This window comes from Urocitellus parryii, chromosome 8 (genome assembly GCF_045843805.1).
Source record: "Urocitellus parryii isolate mUroPar1 chromosome 8, mUroPar1.hap1, whole genome shotgun sequence".
Lineage (NCBI taxonomy): Eukaryota > Metazoa > Chordata > Mammalia > Rodentia > Sciuridae > Urocitellus > Urocitellus parryii.
In genome coordinates, this window is record NC_135538.1 from 48,565,067 (window position 1) to 48,582,303 (window position 17,237).

Genomic DNA, 17,237 nt, shown 5'->3' on the forward strand with positions numbered 1-17,237 from the left:
CCTTCACCATCCAAGAATCTATTCAAACAACTAATATACATGTTAAGTGGAAACCAGGACAGATGGCAATATCAGCCACAGAAAAGCCTTTTTTCATTATCAGAGACTGGTATTCTGTTCTAGTCTAGATGGTGCATTTGTACCAAGATATTTTCACAATACCTAAGCTTGAAGATACTGAAGAGCTCCCTGCATGGCTTTAAATTAAGATGGCAAAGAACATTTAATTTTATAAAACCTTATAATATTAAAAATATTATAATATTAATATCTTGTAATATTTTCATAGAATCAATACAGCGACTTTGCTTAACTGGAAGATAGTTATTTGTATGAGGGAGATGAAAAGAATTGTCAGTGTGACGATTCCTTCCCTCAGTTAATAGGTACTTACTAGAGACCCTCTAAGTACAGGGCACTGCATAACCTGCTGAGGATGCTGGTGAGCAAGTAGTTGTGGTATAGTAACCTACAAAACCACCAGTGAAATGACCAAAAAACAACAATTTTCTAAAAAAAAGAGGCACACACCTTTAAGGTGAAAAAGCATAGGATAGAAGACAATAATAACAAGTTATTTAAGCTGGAAGGTGGATGGAATCATGGAAACCAACTTAACAAACCTCAAGATACGGAATTCTAAACCAACAGTGGGTAAAGCCAGAAGCAATCCAGATTCCACAAAAACTTCCCAAAGGCACAGGAAATAGCCTTATGGAGTCTCTCTGGAATTACAAAATACAGGTAAGCTAAGTAACAGGAAAAAAAAAATTGATTACGAGCAACTGGACACCTGCCAGACACCCTCACTCATTCATACAGTTAGGAAACTGAAGTTTTATTTATGACTAGGGAAAACAGAGGCCATGGACTTGGGAACACCAGGCAGAAGAGATAACAGGGACACCACACTGAAAATAATAAATTTAGCTAAGCATTTATCTACAGAGTGTTAAGAATCACAGCTGTCTTCTCCACTGGACTCAGAGAATCCTGCAATCTATTTCCTCCAGGAAGATTACTCAAAGAGTCATTTTAGGGACTATACCCAGACCAAAGTGAAAAACCTGAGAACAGTGAGACCAGAGATTATCTGAAGAAATAGTCTGGCTAGATCACCCTAGAAAGAGGGCACCGTTGATTCTTTTTTTATACTCACACAAGCTCTTGGTTCAGAAATGAGTAGACAATAATGGATTCACAACATGTTTCAGAAAGGCATCTAATTTAACAGACACAGAAACAGTAACACCCTGTAGGAAAGAGAGACTAGGTAAAGAGAAAAGATGGAAGAAGAATATACTAAAAGTCAGGCACACTTAGAAAAGAAAAAAAAGATATGTCTGGAAATTAAAATTGTAACGTAGAAATGAAATTCAAAATAAAAGTGTAAATAAAGGTAAAATCGATGCATTGTCTCAGCAAATACCCCCAAAATGATAAAGAGATAGAAAATAGGAGAGATTTTAAAAAGTAGTCCAAGAATCTTACTTCTGAATAGTAAGTATCCCCCAGTATGAGAAAAATTTTACAAGTGGAAGGGAAATCCATCAAAGGAATATTCTTGGAATTACAGAGCATGAATTATCTAACTCAGGGTACTATGGAGAGACCAACAAAATGAATAAAAATAGACTATATTTATGAAGAAATTTTATATTACTAGGACCAAAGAAAAATCTTAAAGAACTCCAAAGTGAAAATATAGATTTCATAGTGGATATCTTTATTCAATAATTAAATAAAAATTGCCAAAAATAATTAATTTTTACACTTGAATTTTACATTATTGTCTAGATGTAGTGCTTGACAGCTGTTTAAAATGACCCATCTCTTTTTGGGGGAGGCATAGGGGAAATACTGGGGAATTAAGTTAGGGTTGCTTAACCACTGAACCATATCCCCAGCCTATTTTATTTTTTGAGACAGTGTCTCATTAAGTTACTTAAGGTCTTGCTAAGTTGCTGAGGCTGGCCTCAAACTTGAGATTCTCCTGTCTCAGCTTCCCAAGTCACTGGGATTGCAGACATGTGCCACCACACCCTTCTTGCCAATCTCTTCTTTTTAATATAAATAATTCATGTTATACTCCTAATTATATGAAAATCCAAAAATGATAACTTATTATAATATTTCCAAGAAATTTCCATTAATAGTGTGATGCATATTACTCCTGCATATTCTCAACTTGTTTTAAATAATAGTTTTGCATTTACTGTGGATATTTACATTTTAGCAATTTTAATCTTATGTAAAATAAAATTCATTATTGCTTCTTAAAATTGAAAGCAGATTAAAAATATAGATAAATATTTCTCCTCAAGAGGAACTTTGAAATTTAAGATAGCATGTATACACACACACACATGCGTACAAACACACACACACACATACCCAAATAATCAGACTTCCTTACGTTCCCTGAAGAAGGATTGATCATGAATCAGAAAGTTTATATTTGCCCCAAAAAAGAAAGCTGTCTTTTAAAATTTTCACATTGTGGTACCAGGACTCTTTGACATTTTAGTCATGTCTACAGTTACCAAATTCACATTTTGAAATGTTGGTACAGGCCATGCTGCCACGTTCTCTACCTTTCTACAAGGTTTACCACCATATCACTAGCAGCTTAATGCAAGTTTAGAGAACAAAGCCATTGTTACTAAAGAAATACTGTTCTGGGTTTCCTTTTCTTTTCCCGTGGCAAGAAAGCTTTGTAATAACTAGGTCAGAATATATTTCTGATTCTAAGATTCAACTGAAACATTTCAAGAAAAACTTATGATATCCCAAGGAATACTTTTAGAGTTATGCTAACTCTGTGGTCCATTGTCTGTTCAGATCAGGGATTCTCAAAGTTACATGTAAGTAACAGCATGTAGATGTGATAATCATTACAAACTATATCAGGCTACATGGTACCTATGAAATTTCCCTTTGGGAAGTAACAGGTATCTATTATTTGGCAGACTCAGGAAAACAATAATTCTAAAATATATATTTTATGAATTTCACAATGTTCTCCAGATCACAAAAGTACAAAGAAATATAAGCTTCAAATCCATGACCCTAGTTCTGCAATGCTAACTCCAATCATGGAGTGCCGGAATGAAGGTTTTGAAAAGATCAAGCACCATCTGAAGGATTATTATTGTATTCCACCATACAATGGCAGAACAACCTAGCTATTGAGAGAGTTTTAATAGTTCTTCAAATCTAATACACATTTGTCCTAGGTATGCATACTTAACCTCTAAATTACCGAGGTCCAAACACTGCACAAAATCAAAAGGTAAAAAGTTATTCTGGCATGTGTGACAATGACATGTGATTAAAGCAGATAAGTGGAATATATTTGTTACTTCCTAGACAAGTTAGCTCAGAAGGACACTTACTATTGACTGAATATTGTCCCCCACTGTCAAATCCTATGTTGAAACCCTAGCTCCCCAACTATATCTGACTGTATTTGGAAATAGGGATTTCAAGAGGCTATTAAGGTTACATTAAAACATATTGATGCAGTTCTAACCTGATAAATTAGTGACCTTATAAGAAGAGGAAGAGAGACATAGTATTTGTTAGCACATACCAGGGTTAGGCCCCATGAGTACACATGAGTAGATAGCTGTCTACAAGCCAGGAAAAGAATGTGCACCAGAACCCGGTCATCTGACACTCTGATCTTAGACTTCCAAACCTCCAAAACCATGAAAAAAAAATAATAATATCTGTTCTTTCAGCTACCAAGTCTATGGTATTTTGTTAAAGCAAACTAAGATATCATCAGAAAGATGTCCTGGGGAGACTAAAAAGAGTTAAAGCAGAACTTGCATAGTATGCAGTACAGGACCTCCAAGTCCAGAGTTAGACTAGGGTTTAAATAAAAATGTCAGAATCCAAGATGGTTCTGAGATGATGAATGGAGCAGGGTTACTGATTAACCAGGATCAAACCAGTGTTTAGCATAGTAAGAGTTAGGCTTTGGAATTAAACATGGTTACTAGTTACCTTTTACAAGTTCTAAGACTTTATGCACATTACTGACCTCCCTAATGCTATCTTGGATAATATTACTAATAAAATTGAGATACTAATGACTTTATCACATAGATTTTTGAGTATTAATTGATTAATATTAAGTGATTAGCATTTGGCACATACTAACATCTCAGTCAATAACTACAAAGAATTGCCAAAAGTAAAGAACTTGGGGTCTGCACTGCATTTGTTTATTCTTACTCCAAATATTCATTGCACACTTACTAGTGCTAGGCAGGATTTTATGTGCTAAAGAGAGCAGTGAGCAAAACAGGGAAACAAACAAAAAACAAAAAATCTACTTTCATGGAGCTTACATTCTGGAGTATGAGGCTAACCAGGAAATGGCAGGCTCCCAGCCATGTCCCACATCCAAAGAGTTCTGTCCTGGACAACATATCCATCTCCTGGCTGGGAATATGTGGTGGGAAAAAAGAGATAAAATGCATATTTGTCAAATATCAGATTATCATATATGTGGTAAATATTATTTCTGTTTCCAAAAAAAATACATGAAGGACTCTTCTTTGACTACCTTTTGACCAACTTGGTTTTTATAAAATCCTTTCTTCTTCCTCATCTTTAAAAATACAAGCTTTTCATAAAGACAACAGTCTTAGCTTGAAGGAATTTTTCTTTTTTTAAATTTAATTTTATTTTTTTTTATTAGCTACACATGACATTACAATGATCTTGGCAATTCATACATTTAAATCATTGGGGTATAATTTCTCATTTTTCTAATTGTACAGATTGCAGAATCACACTGGTCATAGGGTTATATATATATATATATATATATATATATATATATATATATACAGCAATCATAAGGTCTATTGGAATTTTTCTTTGATTTATTATTGTCTTGTAATAATTTATTTGCTTTTATGAACTTTGTCTCTAAAAATTTTCATTCTGTTCAAAAATAAAAGAAGAAGAAGAAGAAGAAGATTCTAAATCACATGGAGCAATTACAGCTTCACAGTGATTCACTTCTGAATAAGGCCCTGTTCCATTGCCTGCTCTCTTCCTTAATGTTTGTGGAAGCATGAGTAGGGCAGTTCTGGGAACCTTCTAGTGGTGTGTGTGTGTGTGTGTGTGTGTGTGTGTGTGTGTGTGTTTGTCTCTTTCTTTTCATCATTCCTGTTTTCCTTCTGTATGAGAAAGCAAATTGAAATACTAGGTCCTTTCTACATAAATAATTGGAGAGATTTTACTTTGGTTCATGGCCATTCACCATGTGTGTGAGTGTGTGTGTGTGTGTGTGTGTGTGTGTGTTTGTGTGTGTGTTATTTATTGCTGTTTTGTTAACACATGCAAAGCTAATTGATAAATGCATTTGGTTATGATTAATCATTTTTCACATCTAAATTATCCATTTCTTAGGAAATGTCCATACTGATTATGTGGTAAAACGGGTTGTTCTTTCATTGCTTTAGAAATATACTTTATATTCCTTTACTATTATCAGGCAGCTTATGTTCATGTATATAAAATCTTAAATTAAAACATCTAAGGGAAGCACTGGTATCAGTTGCCTATAGTTGTATGCTTAAACAAAAGAAATAAAAAGTGTTTTTCTTTTTAAACATCAATAAATAAGTAATTTGGTAAATAAATAAATAACCACTACAAACAATGTTGAAAGCAAATAGGGTTTATTCCAATTTTTTTTCATGTTCTAACAAAGGTTTGGATGTCTTTCTGTCTTCCCACATAAATGTATAAATGCACCACCTTTGGCCAGTACAGAAAAGCATTCTTATTTCAGTAAGTTTCCTTCTTTGGGGTTTACCCTCCTGCTCATGGAAAAAGTAAGATTTCACAGATCTAATGCACATTTACAAACTTAAAGTGTTAAATAAATACACCTTTTAAAATAGAAAACTTACAAAAATAAATTTTTCTTTTGTAACTAGAACACCTCTCAGAGGACTAAGTTTTTTGTAGTAAAATAAATTCTAGAAATGGATTTCAGAGTAAGGACCTCAGTGTTTGTTTTTATTCTTTTGAAACCAATAAAGTGCTGATAAAGTACACCACCAGGTGCCACAGTAGTTTAGACATAAAGTACATTTAAGAATGTTCTTTATTGTTCTTTGAAGCTTGGATATTGCTAACCTTAGCCATACTATCATAGAATATAATGCTTTACATTAGTAGCAGCAGGGTAGTTGGATCCATTTGAGCCATACTTGAATACTGCACACACTTATAAAAAACCTTTAGGAATACCTGAATGATCATAATGCTGTGTCATTATGTTAACTTATGTTTAAGTCTGAAATAGAAGGAATTCAAAGGGATGCCTGGAGATGAGAGGATACATTTTTCCTTCACTAGCTATTTTCAGTAGTAGTCTTGTAAATAATAATCTGAGCCTTATTTTGATACATACTTGTTTCCTTAAACCTGAATGTTAAAATGTCTGATACTTCCATTCAAACTACAATAAGATTGCATTACAGCTCTAAGGAGAGGAGATGGAAATGGAATAGGGAAATTCAGCATAAGTTTTGATCCAGAGAAAGCACCAAGGTTATGAGGGAAATGAGGCGGTGCCAAGAACAGAATGGAAAATGGGTAGGAGGTGATCACTAAATCATGGTGCAGAAGAAGGTTTTAGAGCAGAATTATCAACTCTGGCAGCACAGTAGAATCACCTGGGAAGCCTACCATTTCTTGGGTGTGACTAGCATATAAGTTAAGACCACATAAAAGAATTGGTATATAGGATATAAAAATAGATTTATAACCCAGAGCCTTTCTCCATGCTTTAAAATATATATATATATATACATGTTCAAAAATTATACTTGTTCTTGTTGGGGGGAGCTGGCATGGGGTGAGGGGATGAATGCTTTTCATCATTTACCTTGAGTAACATTCAATGAATGCTTTGCTGCCAATCCAACTCCATTTCAAACCTCAGCTCTGTGAAGTTTAGTTGAATGATGTCTATACCTGTGAGTAGGCGTGCATGTACAAATCACTCTCTGTGTGAATGAAAAACAAGATTAGTTCTTTCCAAAATGTTCTCTTGGTTCTGATTAAAGATAAAAATAAAAACTGTAAGTTTCTGCAAATGATACGACTGACTTTTTTCTTACAAGACATATATTTATATTTTTGACAGCATTTGTTTGTCTTGGAAAAGTCCTTCATTCAAGGACCACATTGCAAACATGGATCGTTTATGTATGATTTGGTAGATGATAGACATTTGAAATTATTGCGACAGGTGTCTTCACATTGTTTCTGCTGATCTGATAAAAAGCATATTGCAGAAAAGACTGTGAAGAACTCACATTCCTCAAAATCAGTGTGAAGCACTCTTTTGAAATGAGAATTTCGATAAAGAAGTATTCTGGACAGGTGTAGGGGATGGGGAGAACTGTTTTTAACACAGAAATACAGTTCCATAAGACAAATGCCTTTCTTCAATGGAGACAATGTACTCTATGCTGTAATTTATTCATCATTATGATTGTCCTTGAAATTGTTTTCTGCTACCATCCACATGATTGCCCCCAGGAAGCCTAGAAGAGAGCCGGTGCAAACAACTCCGTGTGTATTCCTGGTGAAGTATTTAAATATATTATGAAATAAGAGCTCTTTTAAGAGACAAAGAAATACTGAAAGCTAGAGACTGAAAAATACCAAGAACGAATCTCTTTTATAGAGAATGGCCCATCCGTGCCAGCACTAATCTGGAAAACGAGGAGCAGCTGTGTTAAGTAATTTATATGGGAATAAAAAATCGTTTTTTATATTACTTTTGCTGTGGAGAATAGCATTCTGTAAGCTCATCGTATTTTTAATCTTGACTTAAGAAAAGTACTGCTGAGGCAATTTTTAAAATAAGAGTTCTACTTATCTCCTTGCAAGGAGCTTCTTCCCTTTCTCCCTCCTTCCCCCTCACATACCCTCCCCTTCCTGGCTCCATCCAACCTCCTCCTTAGCCAGAGGCACTCATGAAATATGGAAGCAGTTATGTCATGATGTTATTTTGGGTAGTCTTAATAAATGCCTCCTGTATTTCAAAGGTGGTCTGAGGGGGAGCTGATGTAATTTCATTTTGATTACTTATTTGAATTTTGGATGCAAAGAACTCTCAACCAATTCCCTGAATTTGTCATAGCTGTAATTTAGTTATGCACAGCCGCTTCATTAGATTTAAGGCCCTTTCAAGAGTATATTGATTATTACAGCCCTTCATTATGTAATAAAAAATATTCATAGGATGGTCTATTCTCCAGCTCCAGTTCTCTGGCCCACTAATGGGTACTGATTTCAAATTTTCTCCTTTTCCAGTCACAGCCTTCACCTAAAATTTCTCCAGCCATAATGTCATGGAAAGGCTTCAGTGACATCAGGTGGTATGCACTGGTCTCCATAAATCTTTTCTGCTCCTGTTCATCCTTGACACCATTGGAATTCTATGTCTCAAATTCAAATCCAAGCATGGCATTCCAGAACTTTACATCCTTCTATGCCCAATGTTTATATTGTCTACCTTGAGCTGTTCTTTGTAGACAGAGTTAGTCTGAGAAAACTAATTTATGAAACTTGTTGTTCCAGTTAAATGAAATAGTCAAATGGGAGCATTAGCACATGTCAACTCAAATTATTTTTAAATGTGGTTAAATTTAACAGTTTTTATTATCACCAAAAGGGAAAAAAGTAAAGGCTTCTATCATATATGAACTTTTCACCCAAGTGATTCATTTATGTATCTCTCTCTCCCTCTCCCCCCTCATTGTGTGTGTGTGTGTGTGTGTGTGTGTGTGTGTGTGTACGCACATGCACATGCTGGGGATGGAACCCAGAGCCTCATGAATGCTGGACAAGTGTTCTACCACTGAGCTGTTCACCAGTCCTCATTAATCATTTTTTAACAAAGTGAGAGCATCTCAAGTAGTCCAATTACTGGTCTAAGCAGTAGAGATTTAACAATAAACAAGAAATACATGGCTGAGCCCTGAAGAGCTGGTAGTCCGTCCAGGCAAGTAAATATGCAATCACATCAAGATGGGACAGGGACTTTGATTGGCAAGAACAGTGTACTAAGGATCTAGAGAAAGGACCCAGAGACAAAATTGTCGGAGGAATCTTTCTGACGATAAGACATCCAAGTGAAACCAAGACAAAGAGGAGAAATTAGTCTGACTGAGTGGGTCAGTAATCTGGACCAACAAGAAGTAGCTTGAATGTTGAAGGAATGAGACAAGGTTCTGGATGAATGAATGAACAAGGGCAGAGTAGAGAGTGGGCAGAAGAAACTCAAGAGCAACCTTCATTCTATAGCATTGCAATACGGGGGACACATGAGGACTGGCAATTTGGGGTAGCGGGAGAGGTTTTATAAGTGTTGTCTTGAAGTGCCTATGGAAATCCAAGTGGGATTTCCAGTAGAGAGACACTGCATTGCCTGTAAACAGAGGATTTTATTTTGAAATTTGTAATTTAGTAGATAAATCTAAGTAAGAGGTGGCTGAATTTTTGAGATTCCTTGGGTAGTTGATTAGAAATTTCTTTGCCTTATTTCCTGTTCCTCATTTATGACTTTCACTTAGGACTGTATCTGTAGTTCTCTTTCCCAGTAAATTTCAGAATTATATGTTTAAAAGTATTTTATGCTGGGGTTGTAGCTCAGTGGTAGAATGCTTGCCTGGCACATGTCAGGCACTGGGTTCAATCCTCAGCACCACATAAAAATAAATAAAAGTTTTTTATTGATGAGTTGACTTTTCCTGTTCTAATTATTCTTCAATTTTTTTTCAACCACAATTTGGCATAATTGAAAAGGTCATGAAATGGTACAGAATAGAAAGTATAAGACAGACTACAGCATTACATGGAAAGAGTCAGTTCTATGGAAGTTTAAGCATCCCCATGCTTGTCAAAAGTTGTTCAAACACGACTTGTCTTTTTTTGAATATAAAATGTAGGCAGACATGTACTAATATATCAAAAACTGACACTTTGTCAAAGAGGGCTTTCATGGGAGAATGTTCTGAATAAAATGTTTTCTTTTAAAAAGAACCCAACCTGTTTAACATTCCAAAGGAAACAAAAAAGAACGCAAAATGCCTGAACTTCCTGCCAGTCACAACAGACAGTTTTTTATACCCTTTACTCCCCTTTTTTTTTATTTTCCAAAAATCATTTTCCCACAAGAATTATCAGTTTTATTCCATGATAACCCTGGTTTGAAGTAAAATAAAAGTAGCCCCGACTCTCCTCGAAATGGTTTCTTTTCAGACTTCCTGACACTTCTAATAGTGTGACGATGAGATGGTTGGCTATGTCCACCGTCAGACTCAATGTAATTATATGTGAAGCGACAATTCCCTTATCTATTAGGAACACTTGCTGCGGCTAACTGCATTTCAGTGTCTGGCAGATGAAATACAGAATTAAAATCTCAAACTAGTTTCTCAAGAAGTTTTTTACACCCCCATGCCCGACCCCAAATAATTTTTAAAGCTTTTAGCCTAAGGGATGATGTTAGCCAGAGAAGAATGGGAAGACAGGTGGCATTTAAAGACCTTAGCAAGATTAACAAACCAGATGTGCCTCTTCTTGTTCCTCAAATGGCCTCTCCTCATTTTGATTGTTCTATGATAGTTCACATCTTTTGGACCTTCTGGGGCTATCCAGAATTAATATGACAGTGGATTCTTCAAATTGTAAAGTAAAAATTAATAGATAATTAGCTTTGTCATAATGTTGTCTTATCTAAAGAGAAGGGATATTTGTATTGGCTACCCACATTCTTTACAGAGACTCACTTAGGTCTAGCTCTTGAATGGGAACCAAAGAGAATGTTTGGAAGAAACAGAAACAGATGGCAGTAGAGAAGATTGAGATACAGTATGACTTAGAGACATCCAGGAGTGTTATAGATTAGTACTGGCGTGAAAATGAGAGAAGTATTCCACACCACTTTACTTATGGAAGCTGATTTTACAGTCTGATCTCCATTAAAATACCTTATTGTGGGCTGGGGTGTAGCTCAGTGATAGAACGCTTGCCTAGCATGTATGAGGCACTGGGTTTGATCCTTTGCATCACATATAATTAATTAATAATTAATTAATTAAAGGTATTGTGTCCATCTACAACTAAAAAAAAGTTAAAAATTTAAAAACTACCTAATTGCATATTGGGGGGATGTAAAAAGGTTTGAGCTAATGTCAGAGAATGAGGGGAACAAGTTCCTCCAACCTTTAAGGTTCTTGGGAGACTACAAAGCCCAGGTTTTAACACAATATTAGAAATTCTGCACATACTGGTATGAAAGGAAACATTGAAGCAAAAGAATTTAATTACTAGTGGTCAAATCAAATACGTTGCCTTTGCCTTTCAGTTAACTCACAATATTACTGCATGGAAGAACACTGTGCTGTTGATGTGCTGACAGTGGGGAGGAGGAAGTGGGTGTATATAAACAACTCACAACAGAGAACGCCTTCCCCAGCCCTTTGGGATGGGAGCTAGGAACACTGAGGTGCAGAGCTGGGACTGAGGGTTTGTATCCTTCCTCCATCACTTATGAATTATGTGAGACTGGAAAAGTACCTCAACTGCTACAAGCTTCCCTTCATTCATGTGTAACATAGGCCTAATTCCACCTCATTAGGCATTCATCTCAGGACCAAGTAGTATTCAGTACCTGAACTATGATACCAATCATCATAAGTAGAGAAATGTTCAAAGCTAAGAAACTTTGCCCACTATGCCCACTAAGGATTATACTTCAGCACACCAGGAAACTCTCTCTGAAAGGCTACTGGAATAGCCTCAGATTTTATAGACTAGGAAAAGTTGTGCCTCACAACCCACCCTCTTTTTAGGTTCCTTGTATATAGACTATGCTGTGTTTTTAAGTAGAAGTTAAAAGTCATAACTTGTTCTTGAAAACACTTTCAGGTTCACTTATTTGTCTAACTCACAAGAAATTATATTACACTGATTGTTGCATGTTTATGAATCATTGACTAAAACCAGCAGCTACTCTTAAATGTACTAAAGTCAAAATTAATTCCTACAACTTAGATCTCTTTAAAATTCAACAATCATATTCTTAGCAATAGACTTAGCAATATTACCTGGAATGTCAAAGTATACATTGTAAATGCAAAGGAACTGTCAAGGACATATCAATATTTGAGTCTATTATATATTAGCCATGCCAGAGACCCTGTAGTGATACCTAATGTGAACAACTCACTCTGAGTCACCACTGAATCTAATAAAAGGTGCAAATAATCCTGATATGTTGTGATATTAATTTTATAGCACTTTTGAACTATTTTTATGAATTGATTTTATAAATAAATAAATTTCAAAATGGATGAAGCAATAACATTGAACTTTAGGTAATTATGTTTAAATATAAGCATTTAAAATAACCATTTTAATTAAGTACAGGGCTCAGGCAACAAATCATTAAAAGTGGAATTGGTAACTTGAGATTTCTCATTCTGAAACCACTTGTACCATTTTCTAATGAGTTCTTTTCTCTACTTAACTGAAAGACTAAATATATCTTCCTGAAGTGGCAGCTGGTAAGAGATAACCTTTTCTCAGGTCATGGTTATCAATTTGATATTGAATCAGAGCAAAGAAATCTGTTTTACTATAGTCTTTTAGATCCAAAACTGTGTTTAGTGTTTTAGATCTACTTCCAATTTAGCATGTGATTTAGTCTATAAGCACTTAAGATAAACTTCAACAACTGAAACACCATTTAGTATTTTAGTTATAGTTTGTAAAAATAAAAAGCTATGTACTTTATAAAGAAGGCTCTGAGCAAGAAAAGTCTAAATAATTTTGCAATTCAATTAAAAAAATACAACTATAGAATAATGAAGAATAACTCCAAAAATCTTTTCTTTCATGAAATGTGGATACATGTACCCCAAACTATATAGATTTTTTTAAATCTTCCAGTTCTTACAGTGCAATGTTAACACTTAGCATAAACTCTGACTCTTAAGAAATATTTTAAGTTAAGTGAAGAGCACGTTGATAAAATTTTACAAAATATATTAAAAAGGGCTTTCTTTTAAATCATTTACTGCTATAGCCTACTTCCTAGTTCAAACTACTCAATTAGAATACCTGATAAAGCTAAAGTACATCAACCCACAGCTTTGAAGGAAGTGTATTTTTCCATTATCTGTTGTTTTCTTATATTCTGGAGTTAGTACCAATGTTAAAAAGAGAGCAGAAGCCCTGCTTCGGAAAGAAGGCAACTTGAAAGCAAGTTAGCTTATTTTGTTAATTGAACTAAATATCTGCGATTACTAATTGTCACCTTTATCTTCTGCTGTAAATGCTGAACTAATTGAAGGTACTACTACCTTTGGGGGTTCGAGCTCTATGTGTAACGAATTGTTGAGTGCCCTCTTGAGTATAGCATTTTAATTACTTACAATTACAATATTTCCATTTATATAGGGTCTTTGAAAACCATTCTACTTTATCCAACAGATTGAGGGGCAGAAAAGTAGGGGCTTGTTTGGTGTAATTTTACATTGAAGTCAGCTAGGCTGTGAGTGTACCAGTGATCCATCCACAAGCAATGGATCCAGTTTTCTTGGCTAATAATTGGGCAAAGTTGACTTGTGTTTTGTCCTGAAATGATTGGATACGGTATTTTTCTCTCTGGAACCCCAGGTAATATTCGGTTTTGAGATAAAGAATGGACAGGGACTAAAGTGAAAGAATTGTAAATAATTTATGCAAATATATTAATCAGAGAACAGAAACAATAGATCCAGTTGCTGAGTATTAGCCAAGCACACAATTTTTTTTAGGTCTTTTCTGTTTCTTGAAAAAGTGTGTGTATGTGTATGCATTTCTGCACCACAAACGTGTTTGCATCCAATGAACTTAAGCAAAAGATGGATTTTTTTGACTATTTTAGAACAGAAAAATCTTTGTGTCTACTTTTGTTGAATATATATTAGTGATAATGATGTATTAGGTTTCTATAATCTACTTATGTGTCATATATACTCTTAATAGTAGTCTGAAATAGTTTTTAAATATTACTTTTCAAAAAAGAGCTTGGCATTGCAATCTGTTCCATTTTTTCCCATATCCTTCTTGTTTTCTGTCCCTCGAATACAGCACTTCAGTTTTAGATTCAAACATGAACTCTGCAGCCAGAGAATGACTCAGGTCTTCTGAATGTTCTGTATATAACTTAGAAAGAATTAGCAATTGCTTAATATATTCAAATAGTATCCAACATAAGATGATTGATCATAAGATGACCATCTACATTTGTTAGTTAGTCTGAAGATATGTAATACATAACATTTTAAAGAACACATTTAACCACTCTCACCTAAAAACCTCAGCAGTCAAATATGAAATGAAGTTCTGCACTGAGAATATTCTCTGAAAGTACCTGTGCATAGTTCCCAATTTACAAGCTCATTCTTGATTAAGAGAATTAACAATTACATATTCTAGGGTTAAGCTCCAGTGTGATCTGTGTTCTTTGTCAACAATTGTCTAATAAAGGGACTGGAAGTACCATAAAAAAATGTTCTTATCATCTATAATAGGCTTCTTTCCACAACAAACATTTAACTGCAGGTACTAAGGGAAAACAAAAAGGCTAATTTGGAAAATCACTTTGCTTTCAGGTGCTAACAGACAGGGAGCAAACTGAAAAGACAGCCAGGAAGTGAGGAGAGGCCATGGAACATCCACCAACCAGATAATCGCTGCTGGAATAATGAGAAGTGTCTGAAAGTAGGTATGTGTATGGGAGATTTTCACACACTTCAGCAGTTCATTATCTAATTCCCCAACTTCCACTCAGCTCTTGCACCTGCTGTCTCATCAGCCCTTGGAAGTGCTGGTTGGCAGGAGTGAGCACGCACGCACACACACACACACACACACACACACACACACACGTGCATACGACATGCTGATAACAATGAAATTTATTCTCCAGTGGGCTTCCAGCAGGAGGTCTTCCATCCTTTTGGACTTTTAAACATTCTACAAAATGGTTTTAAACCTTTTCCTCCCACTCTCGAGTCTCAATGCTCCCATATGGAAATTTTCCCCCATCACTGAAACTGATTCTTACTTCCTGGATGCAGATATCTCTTGTCTATGCTGTTCCCATTATCTAAAACGACTTTCCCAATTTCTCTTTGCTAATTTTAGTTCTGTTTACCCTTGAAGGCCAAAGTCAAGTTCCATGTTCTAGAATCTTGCTGATTTCCCTCACCCCCATAATTTCCCTTCTTCCAAACTTCTATGTACCTTGTGTTATTACTCTCTTCCAGCACTGACAACTTCTATTATGTATTGTTTTTTTTTATTCTGCATGCGTGCATCCTATATCCTCAGTGTAACAACTGTTTACTTCCATTTCCAAGGGAAGAGGACACAGGCATGGACTAATCTCTGATGATGGAGAGAGGCAACATAGGTGAGAGGTTCAGACAGAGCACACTCTGGAGCCAGCCTGCCTGAGCTTGAGCTCCCCGCTCAGCCAATTACCAGTTGGGTGACCATGACAAAGATTTTTGTTAAAACTTTCTATGCCATAATCTTCTGATCTCCAAAATGAGGATAATAATATTATCTATCTCATTGGGTTATTGTGAAAGACTGAGTTGATAGATAAGAACACTTAAAAAACAATTATGGTAATCTCAATTTTCTCAATATATGCTAGACAGTAGATGGCATGATCTCCATTCTCAAGACAGGAACACAGCGGCCCTGCAATGTCAGGTCACTGCCTAAAAGCACCATAGGAGGCAGAATTAAGACCATGTTATCTGACTTTAAACTTTAGGCTGTGTCATTCTGAACATTGCCTCACATGCAGGTGTGCAATAATTAGTTGTTACTGATAATGATGAAATTTATTATCCTTTGTTCAGAGTTTTTATATATTTTTATTTATATGACAGCAGAATGCATTACAATTCTTATTACACATATAAGCGTTTTAAAGTAAATTATGCTGATATTTCACTAGATTTGACCTCTTACAGGACACTTTAAATATGAAATATTTTTAGTTGACTATAGGTAACTTTTTTTTAATGAGTTAGTCCGAATGGGGTAGAATAGTAATTACTTTGTAGGGGTGGTGATTTAGAGGCTAAAATTGTACTCAAGTATTTCTTTTCTGAGGCTCTGAAGAGAGAAGAAAATGCTGATGGCTGTTTCTACCCTGGGTTATTTTGTAATCTATGTGATTATAAAATAAGCAATGGAAACAGTAGAAGTACTTACAGGTACCCCTCATTCTTAAGTTCAATGTAAGATTGATCCTTCACCTTCCCTCTCTCACCCCATGTAATAGTTCAGGCTGGATAAAATGCCATTGCCTACAAAAATCGTATCTGGGAATTTTGTGGATTGTGTTATTTAAAAATAAACTAAAATTGATATGAAGTAGATTTAAAATTGCTTTATTCTCTTTGACATAGTTTTGGAGAATTTGCTAGGGGCTCTGTGAAAAAGGCAGATTGGCCCCTCTTGGAATCTCTTCATTGTCTAGAAAGTCATCAGGTTTTATTGTCACCTGCATCATTCCTTGGCTTCTACTTCTTTGTTTGTGTATCTGCAGCACTTGGATATATGCTGGGATATAGTAGATACTTGACAAATCCTTGATTAATTTGGCTTCCCTACTGGCACATTAGGCATACTGTGACTTCCCTACCTGCTACAGAATTCCAGGGTAATTTCTAAGATTCTCTGTTGACCTAACAGGACCACCCGTAGGCAAAGAATTGCCAAGGATGGGAACTGGAGATTCTAACATTTTGAACACTTAATCATTTTAGATTTTTTTACTTTACATACATCATTTCATTAATCCTTAAAATATCTCTATGAATTTAGTATTGGTATCCCTATTTACCAATAATGATGCTAGAACTCAGAGTTTTTAACATATTTAAAAATCAGACAGCTGGTGAAAAAGGATTCCTAGCACAAACCTAATCAAAGACCAAGCAGATGATATAGTTATGATGATTATGAGGGCAAAGAAAGCTTTGATCCAGAGTCATGAAGCAGGTATTATATTTAGCATGAACTTCAAGTGACCTCAGGCATGTCAGATAACCACCTCAATTTCCTCATCTTGCATGACATTACAATGAAGATCAAAATATTTTATTGTTAAAATG

General features: G+C 35.3%; 1 protein-coding gene and 1 long non-coding RNA gene across 4 annotated transcripts in view; one reads left to right on the forward strand and one right to left on the reverse strand.

The window, feature by feature from the left end:
* LOC113187325 (uncharacterized) overlaps positions 1 to 17,237 on the reverse strand; it is a 132,906-nt gene that overhangs the window by 101,527 nt on the left and 14,142 nt on the right. The window lies entirely within an intron of this gene.
* Hs3st5 (heparan sulfate-glucosamine 3-sulfotransferase 5) overlaps positions 1 to 17,237 on the forward strand; it is a 159,191-nt gene that overhangs the window by 31,981 nt on the left and 109,973 nt on the right. For 2 of the 3 annotated variants that reach the window (XM_077801960.1, XM_026395061.2), the window contains one exon: positions 14,712 to 14,824. The gene's annotated coding sequence lies outside the window, so the exon portion shown is untranslated. The remainder of the gene's footprint in view (positions 1 to 14,711; positions 14,825 to 17,237) is intronic. The other variant, XM_077801961.1, reaches the window with a different exon arrangement.